The sequence below is a fragment of the Pygoscelis adeliae genome, unplaced genomic scaffold, assembly GCF_000699105.1.
Source record: "Pygoscelis adeliae isolate BGI_AS28 unplaced genomic scaffold, ASM69910v1 Scaffold25, whole genome shotgun sequence".
In the NCBI taxonomy this organism is placed as follows: domain Eukaryota; kingdom Metazoa; phylum Chordata; class Aves; order Sphenisciformes; family Spheniscidae; genus Pygoscelis; species Pygoscelis adeliae.
The window spans coordinates 1,122,309-1,129,670 of NW_008824808.1; positions in this window are offsets into that span (position 1 = coordinate 1,122,309).

Sequence of the window (7,362 nt, forward strand, 5' to 3'; positions counted from 1 at the left end):
ATTTGCCTCACTAGCCATGGGTGAAATAATTTTTCAGAGTTGAATATTTAAAATTTTGGGGACAGTGAGGTGTCTTCAATGCTATAGTGGAAATGGTCTTTACTGAACAAAGAAACATGAAATATCTTAAACTTGTTTCTGAAATGAACAGATTAATCCAATCAAAGGCTGCTGTCCTCCTGTTACCTCAGTAGTTATGTCTTACTCCTGTTGGTTACCATGCTATGATCTTCACTAAGATCACACAAGTAATCACCAAGCCTGCTCTCAGTACCAGTATTTTCCAGGACTGTGAAAATAGCGACTGCCTGCCCTTGGATCTCGGAGCTTTGGGGGGAGAAGGCTCCTTAAGTGAGCTAAAGATAGTAGCTAAACTTGTGTTGCAGCCTTTTCCCTTTAATGTTGGTCTCCATGCATAACCAAAATATTTAAAAGTATTTTGTCAAGTTTGCTAAACCTGATCTTTTCTAGTTGTTTGCTTGTATTACATGCCCATCCCATACATTTTGTGGATAGCCAATGTTGTTATAAACTACCATATACTGTAAATATTTCCTTTCCCTAGTTAAGGTATTGTAAATGTACAGAACTACCAAATACTGTGTTTGGCTGGATTAAAAGGCTGGCGGGGACCTGAGATTCAGAAATCAAACTTCAACAGGATTCTTGTATGGTAATGCTAGAGCTTGTTGCTGTAGCTTCCCCTTGTCCCATGTCGTCTTGGGTTTTGTGGGTTCTGTTTGCATGTTTAGGTACTCTCTGTCCAGAGTGGCAGGCATATGCTAGAAGACTAATTTTATACAGCCTTTTGTTCAGCTGCTTTTGGTTAACAAAAGGCAAACTATTATTTAGGGGAAAATGTCAGCTATCAAGCTTCAAATCCTCCCCTTTTCCCTCCCCCTTCACTTCAGTGGTTCTTACTACTCACGCCATTCACACTGTCATTCGACAGTTAAGTGTACAATATAAAAATCCCTAGCCTTAAGTCTTTGGTGCAAGCAAAGCTTGAAAGCTGTCTGCATTATGGATGCCTTTAAGCTTTGTAATCCAATCTAGTGCTGCGTGGAGGGACTAGAGAATTCTGCTCTCCTACATGAGGGGTTGGTAGTGTGGTCTGCGAATCGCCGGTGAACTAGTCAGTACTGGTCCCTGTCGCCTGACAAGGTTACTATTCCTGATCTTCTGTGACCTTGAGTAATGCCGTGTCAGGTGATTGAAGGTGTAAGAGATAAAGATCAGGTAGCTTCTAGGGGCTTGCTATTGCTGTGTCTTTCTGTAGTTTGGAAGGCAATTATATAGTTACAAAATGTTTTAGTAAGTGCATGTATATGTGAGGCAGAGTGAGTCTGTTACTTTGAGGAAAAACTTGTTAGAGAATGGAAAGAATCACCGTGCCTCCAAGCCACCTTTTTCCTTTAAAAGCAATGCTGGTAAAGAGTTAAATTTCACCCCCCTGCAGCACACCCCGCCCCCACTGCTATATACGGTGTGCCCAAAGGCACTGGAGATTTAATACATTGAAGTTGGAGCGTGAAGGGGGTCTGCAGGCTGCTAGACAAAGTCACTCAAATTTCAAGAATACTTGATCCATACAAGGATGTTACTTGAGAAAGGCATGACTTCTCTGTAAGAAACTGGTTGCCAAATGAGCTGGCTGAGTGTGTCCTAAACACAGGTTTTGTGGCTAGATGAGCAAATTGGAAAGTAGATTTTCTTTAATTGATGACTGATAAATAAGCCAGCCAGAATTGTTCTGAGAACTATCTCCCTTCAGAGAACAGTGGTTATTTGTAGGGGAAAATGAAAATTGTGATTCTCCCACTGAAGTGCTTGCAAGTTATAGAAACTATTGTGCAGATATATAAATTCTCTATTGAATCATATTGAATTGACTGAACACTAGACTGAACAAATAGCAAATATAACTTCCCCCCTTTTAGTTACTGTAGGTGCAGCTGTAATGTCACAGTGGTGTCCCAACACAATGCATTTGGTGTCAACTTCTGTTAAAGGCTTTTAAATGGATGGGCAAATATTTTTGGGAAGAGAGGGGGGGGACTGTTGGGGTGGGGGGAATTAAAATTCAGAACTAGAAATGTCAGGCAGTGGTCTGGAGTGGATTCTACCTGGAAAGAAATAATGACCAAACAACAACAGAACTGTAGGGAATTGGAGAGGATGAAATACAGAAGAATTACTGGAATACCGAGGTCCCAGTCTTCCCAGTCCTGTTCTTGTACTTAATACAAAGGTAAGGGGGTGGGAAGATGTAATACTCTTCTTGCTTCCTCCCCTCTTGTACTTAAGACAATTAGGTGGGTGGGTAATGCCCACCCCCCACCTGTCCCCCCAGTATCATGGAAGCATTGATAAGATTAGAATTAGGAATTAGATTAGGGTTATAAATGGTGGCTACTGAGTGTCCCAAAAGGTAACAGCATGCCCTTTCTTAGAGTGAAGGTGTCGTCTGCTTTCTCCATTCTAGACAGCATGTATTTTAATTGAGTACTGTTTTGTGGTAGCTGTTGCTCTCTTCTAGCATTACTTATTTTCTCAAGGACCCTGAGCCTCTTACTAGAGCAGAGATAACTATTGTATGACCCTTGAGCTTTCCGTTGCTGAAGCATGGCTCCCTTACTTGGGTTACACCATATAGTTGCCAGTGAGATGGTTAGTATGGAGGTTAGTGGGCAGTCTAAGCAGGCTGGTGTGAGTGGAAGGCAAGCCTGGAGGGTCTTGAGCCGATACCTTCTGCATAGCTGGCATGCTACTGCAGGGCTGTCTACTCCAAACCTTGGGCCATTCTTGAGAGGTGTTCTTCCCCATGACAGACTGCATACAAATTTGATACACTTGATGGAATAAGTTCTAAACAATTGTGACTTGTCAAAACAAACACGATTTTATCTTCATGTTATTGCCTTTCTGGCAAAGGTGATGTTATCCCATCTTCGCATCTTGTCAAAAAGTAGTTCAGTAAGTACCTCTGAATCTGAACTGTTACTCTCTAAGCAGTAGCAGCTGTGTCAAGCCAGCTTAATTTCTTTGTCTCTGTACCAAAGACAAGTGGAAAACCTCTTGGGCAACATTCATGTGAGCCTGAAGGGGTGGGGGGGCTTCCACTCAGAGTGGCTTACTCCTGAAATAATATTTTCAGGGAGCCAATTGTAGGCTTTGATTGCATGTGATGCTGTTAGTTACAATTAATTACTTTATGATCCAGGAAGGTAGGTCTTCCAGAGAACTGTTAGAGAGATTCTCCTAGAAGTTCTGAAGCACTGTGATTAAAATTAACATAATGTATACATTCATTTCCCTTTGCATGAGCCTTTGGCATTGACCAGATACAGGTAAGGTCAGCATGTCTCTGCAAAGACTGGAGTAGTTGGGTTCTCTGGCTGGCCACTGAAGCTTGTAGTGGCATACTGTACACTCAGGCTTGGGTTAGATCCAAAGGCTCTTTCACCTGGATGCTTCCTTGTCAGTTCTTTCATTACTTTTCCTATGCCTTTAAGTCGGTGAAGTGAGTTCAAGTAGTATGTGTTTACTGACAGTATTTACTAGCGTTCCTATCTTGGTCTCTTGGCAACAATGCCAAAAAAACTTTCTACATTGAGAGTAGAAATGGGAGAACCTTAATTTAAAAGTGCAGGTGTTAACATTAAGCTTACTTTTACAAACTGGAACAAAAAAATAACCTTGAACCATTCTTTCAGTTAATAGCCTCAGTATCATATCTCAGTCTTATCTCAGATGCTGCTCAGCAATTGAATTGTATTTATCTACAGAAAGGACCATAATTTTTATAGTTGTTGTAGAAGTAATTTAGGGTGTTGAACTACTCATTACCTTTGCTTTCATTGGTTTCCGATTGGTTCATCGAGCCACAAAAACTTTGTGTGGAGGACTTATTCAGCTGGCTTATTTGGCAACCAGTTTCTTACAGAGAGGTTATGCCTTTCTCAAGTAACATCCCTGTAAATACAATTCAAGGCTAGCATTTTCATTCTGTTTATGATGTCACTTCTGAAACCTATTCTTAATGCAGGCCTATGCCATTCAGCAAAGAACAGGGCTGCTAAGGAGCTTGAGCTGATGAAACCCCTCAGTGGTATGGACTCCCAAGTGGGGTCCAGGCATGAAAAGCTGCATTCATTGTGGGGGGAGGGAAGTGATATAGTGTTTGATATGCAGGCAAAGCAAGGTGGCTTATACAAAACCCAGCTAGCTGCCTCACTAGCCTTGGCACAGGTATCCCTCGTCATCTAAATCTGCATTTCCTTTCTGCTTCAGCCTCCTTCAGGCAGTCTGTGTTCTGTATCTGATCCCTTCACACATTGATTAGCAACAAATAGCAGGGTGAACTGGCTCAAATCTAAGTGGAAGGAAGCCAATGCCAGGCTGGCTGAAATGATTAGATGATGGAGGTAGCAAAACCCTGCAGCTGAGGATGCTGTAGGGAAGAAGGAGAAAAAATACTGAAGTTCCCTTTCTCTTGTCCAAACCTGTTCATCTCTTCTCCTTCCCCACCTGTGCCTTAAATCTAGCAACCTGAACTTTGAAAGGGAATTAAATAACTTGGATGCTTTGAATGAATTTTTGGTTAAAGCCATAGTTCTACTTTTCATTATAAAGCATTCTTGTGACTAAACATCTCACTTTTAAACTAAGTTGTCTTTTTTTGCTAGTGCAAGCCACTGTCTAAACATGGAGTATGTGTTCATTCCTCTCAGCTGTTAGTAATATGCTTTTTCTGTTCCTATTATTGTTTTCATTAGATATTGTAGTATACCTATATAAACACTTTTATATAGTATTTATGAGGGTTTGGCTAGCATAGTAAGACTGACTTATTTTTTCCTAAATGAAAGCTAAGTCTTGACAGTTAATCAATCTAGGAATAATGTATTGAACCAGTATCCTGTCAGAACTGCTGTTTTGTCTTTACCAATGTTCAATATAGCTGTTTCAGAAAAAAAACATGGAAAGCTGTATAGTATATAGTTCTAGAGTAACTGGTCCACAAGGTGTCCTTCCATTTTAATTTATATCTAAAATCCTCAAGGCTTCCCCATGATAATGTCCCATCTTACACTCTTTTGCTCATATTGGAAAACTAATGTTAGAGTGTAAGACAGAAAAAAAACTATGGTCTCAACTGAAAATACCATATAATACATGGAATTTAATATCATCTTGGCTAGAGGAGAAGACAGTATTTTCATAAATGTTTTTATTTTTCGAAGTTTAAATTCATTTTGATGCCATCCAAGGAGGAAAGATAAAAGGAAACCCTTCTCATAAGCTAGGGGATAGATTGGAAAGAAGTGTTGCATGTTAAAAGAAACGCCAAAATAAAAAAATAGAATAGTGATACCTCCCAGCTGAGATTATTATGTACTATTCAAATATGCTAGCAGCAGGTGAGACTCACTGAAATGCTATGCTGTCTTGGAAATCGTTTACTCTTCCAGGTATTCCTCAGCATATGGGAGAACAGTGTTAACTTCTTGCAGAATTCAAGTGCATTTTTATATGGCTTACCTTGGGATGGAAATCTAAACTATTCATGATAATGAGTATATTCCTATTATAACTGTATTCTAGTTGTCTGTTCTTGGGGAACTGACAGAATTTGGTTTATTCCTTGCTTTGAGAACAACTACTTCATTCTATGTTGTGGCTTATGGTTTTACTACAAAGCTTGCTGGTATGAATTTTCCTAAGGTGTGTGTAAAGAAATAGTTGCTGCCTGTATTAGTGGATTCTCATTTTGGGAATAGATTGGCAATTTTCTATTTGGCTCCTGTGGCAGAGATACTTTGACAGACAGCTATATAGTCCCTTGCCCTAAGGAGGGACGTAGGGGGGAATAATCCAAGGTGACTTCCACAGCTATAAATCTAGTAACTTGTTTGGGATGCACATATTCTAATGAAGTAGCACATGTTTTTGAGCAGTGTGATGTGAAAAGATATAAAATACTAGTGATCTAAGAAAGGAAACTCCTCTTCAGAGACCCCTGTCTGACCCAAGCAAACTGCTGCCAGGAGTTCACGAGGAGCAAATGGCTGTTGTTGAAAGATACTCTCCTAAATCAGTGAGAGTCAGAATATCGTGGTGTGTGGGTTGTTTTTCCCCATTTCATGTATCTGTTTTTCTCCAAGCAGGGGAGATATTCCTGCCAAATATGTATGCCATGGCGCTCTCTCTGCTACAACTAGGTAGAAATGCTTTCAGAATGAAAGATCTTTATAAATCAAAGTTTAAACAAACAAAAAGAAACAAAACCAGCAAACAAATTCTCAAAACACCCAGCTCTCGTGGTCAAAGAAGCCACTTCTTGGAGTAAGCTGACTTGTTTCATGTTTGATCCCATATGGAGTTACGGAGGGAAACCATTCCTTGAGTGCTTTTGTTAAATAAAGCTGTTGCCATGAATTAAGCAACACTGCCCTGGAATGTTTCTGATCATGGTCTTGCAGAGCTTGTGACCTTTGCACTGAACATGTGAACTGAAACTTCATCTTCCAGTGTTCAATAACCATGTTAAAAATTCAGAGGTGAGGCAGTCTTGGGATTTCCTTAGGCTAGCTTAAATGCCAAGTGAAATTTAAGTACTGATTTATACAGTTACTCTTCCTTTTTTGTAAATCTAGATCAAATTGAAAAAGCTAAAATCTTCAAGTATTCTAAAACTGAGAATTCTTTGTCAAGTTAAACTGCATAGACAATCTCTTATAATGCTTTCATTTATTGGAGACTACTAAACCACTAAAATATTGCCACCTTCTTGTCTAGATGCATCCAATTACTATTAATCTGGATGTTTGTAGTTGTATGCTACTTCTGCTACTTAAAGCAATTGCTTTAACCAAGAACTGGAGGTAGCACCTGAAGAGGCTATTTAGTTTAACTGGGCTGCAGCTGAAAGGGAGAGGAGCAGGTTGAAGTCTGCTTCTCTTGCAATATATCACTGATGCCACTGGACTTCCTACCCTTCTAGAATGCTATAAACAATTAGTATTTTTCTTGCTTACCAGATAGAAACACTGCCATCTCTTGGCTAGTCATTGTCCTGACCTTCTTAAAAAATACTTTTTCTTTCCGACGCTGTGTTTCTGAATAATCAGATGGCTGTGTGGTGATAATAAGTCTTAATATTACATACTGTGGACTTGAGATCTTGTAGGGAAGTCTTAATCATTTACTGATCCTACGCTGGCACAAAAGGAAGCGAGGATACTACCTGGTTCTATTGACTCTCAACTCTTCCTGATCTGCCTCTGTGTATACCTCCCTTAAAAATATACTAGGCTAGGATGGGCTTCTGTCCTTGCTAGACTAGCTGGCCAGGCAATT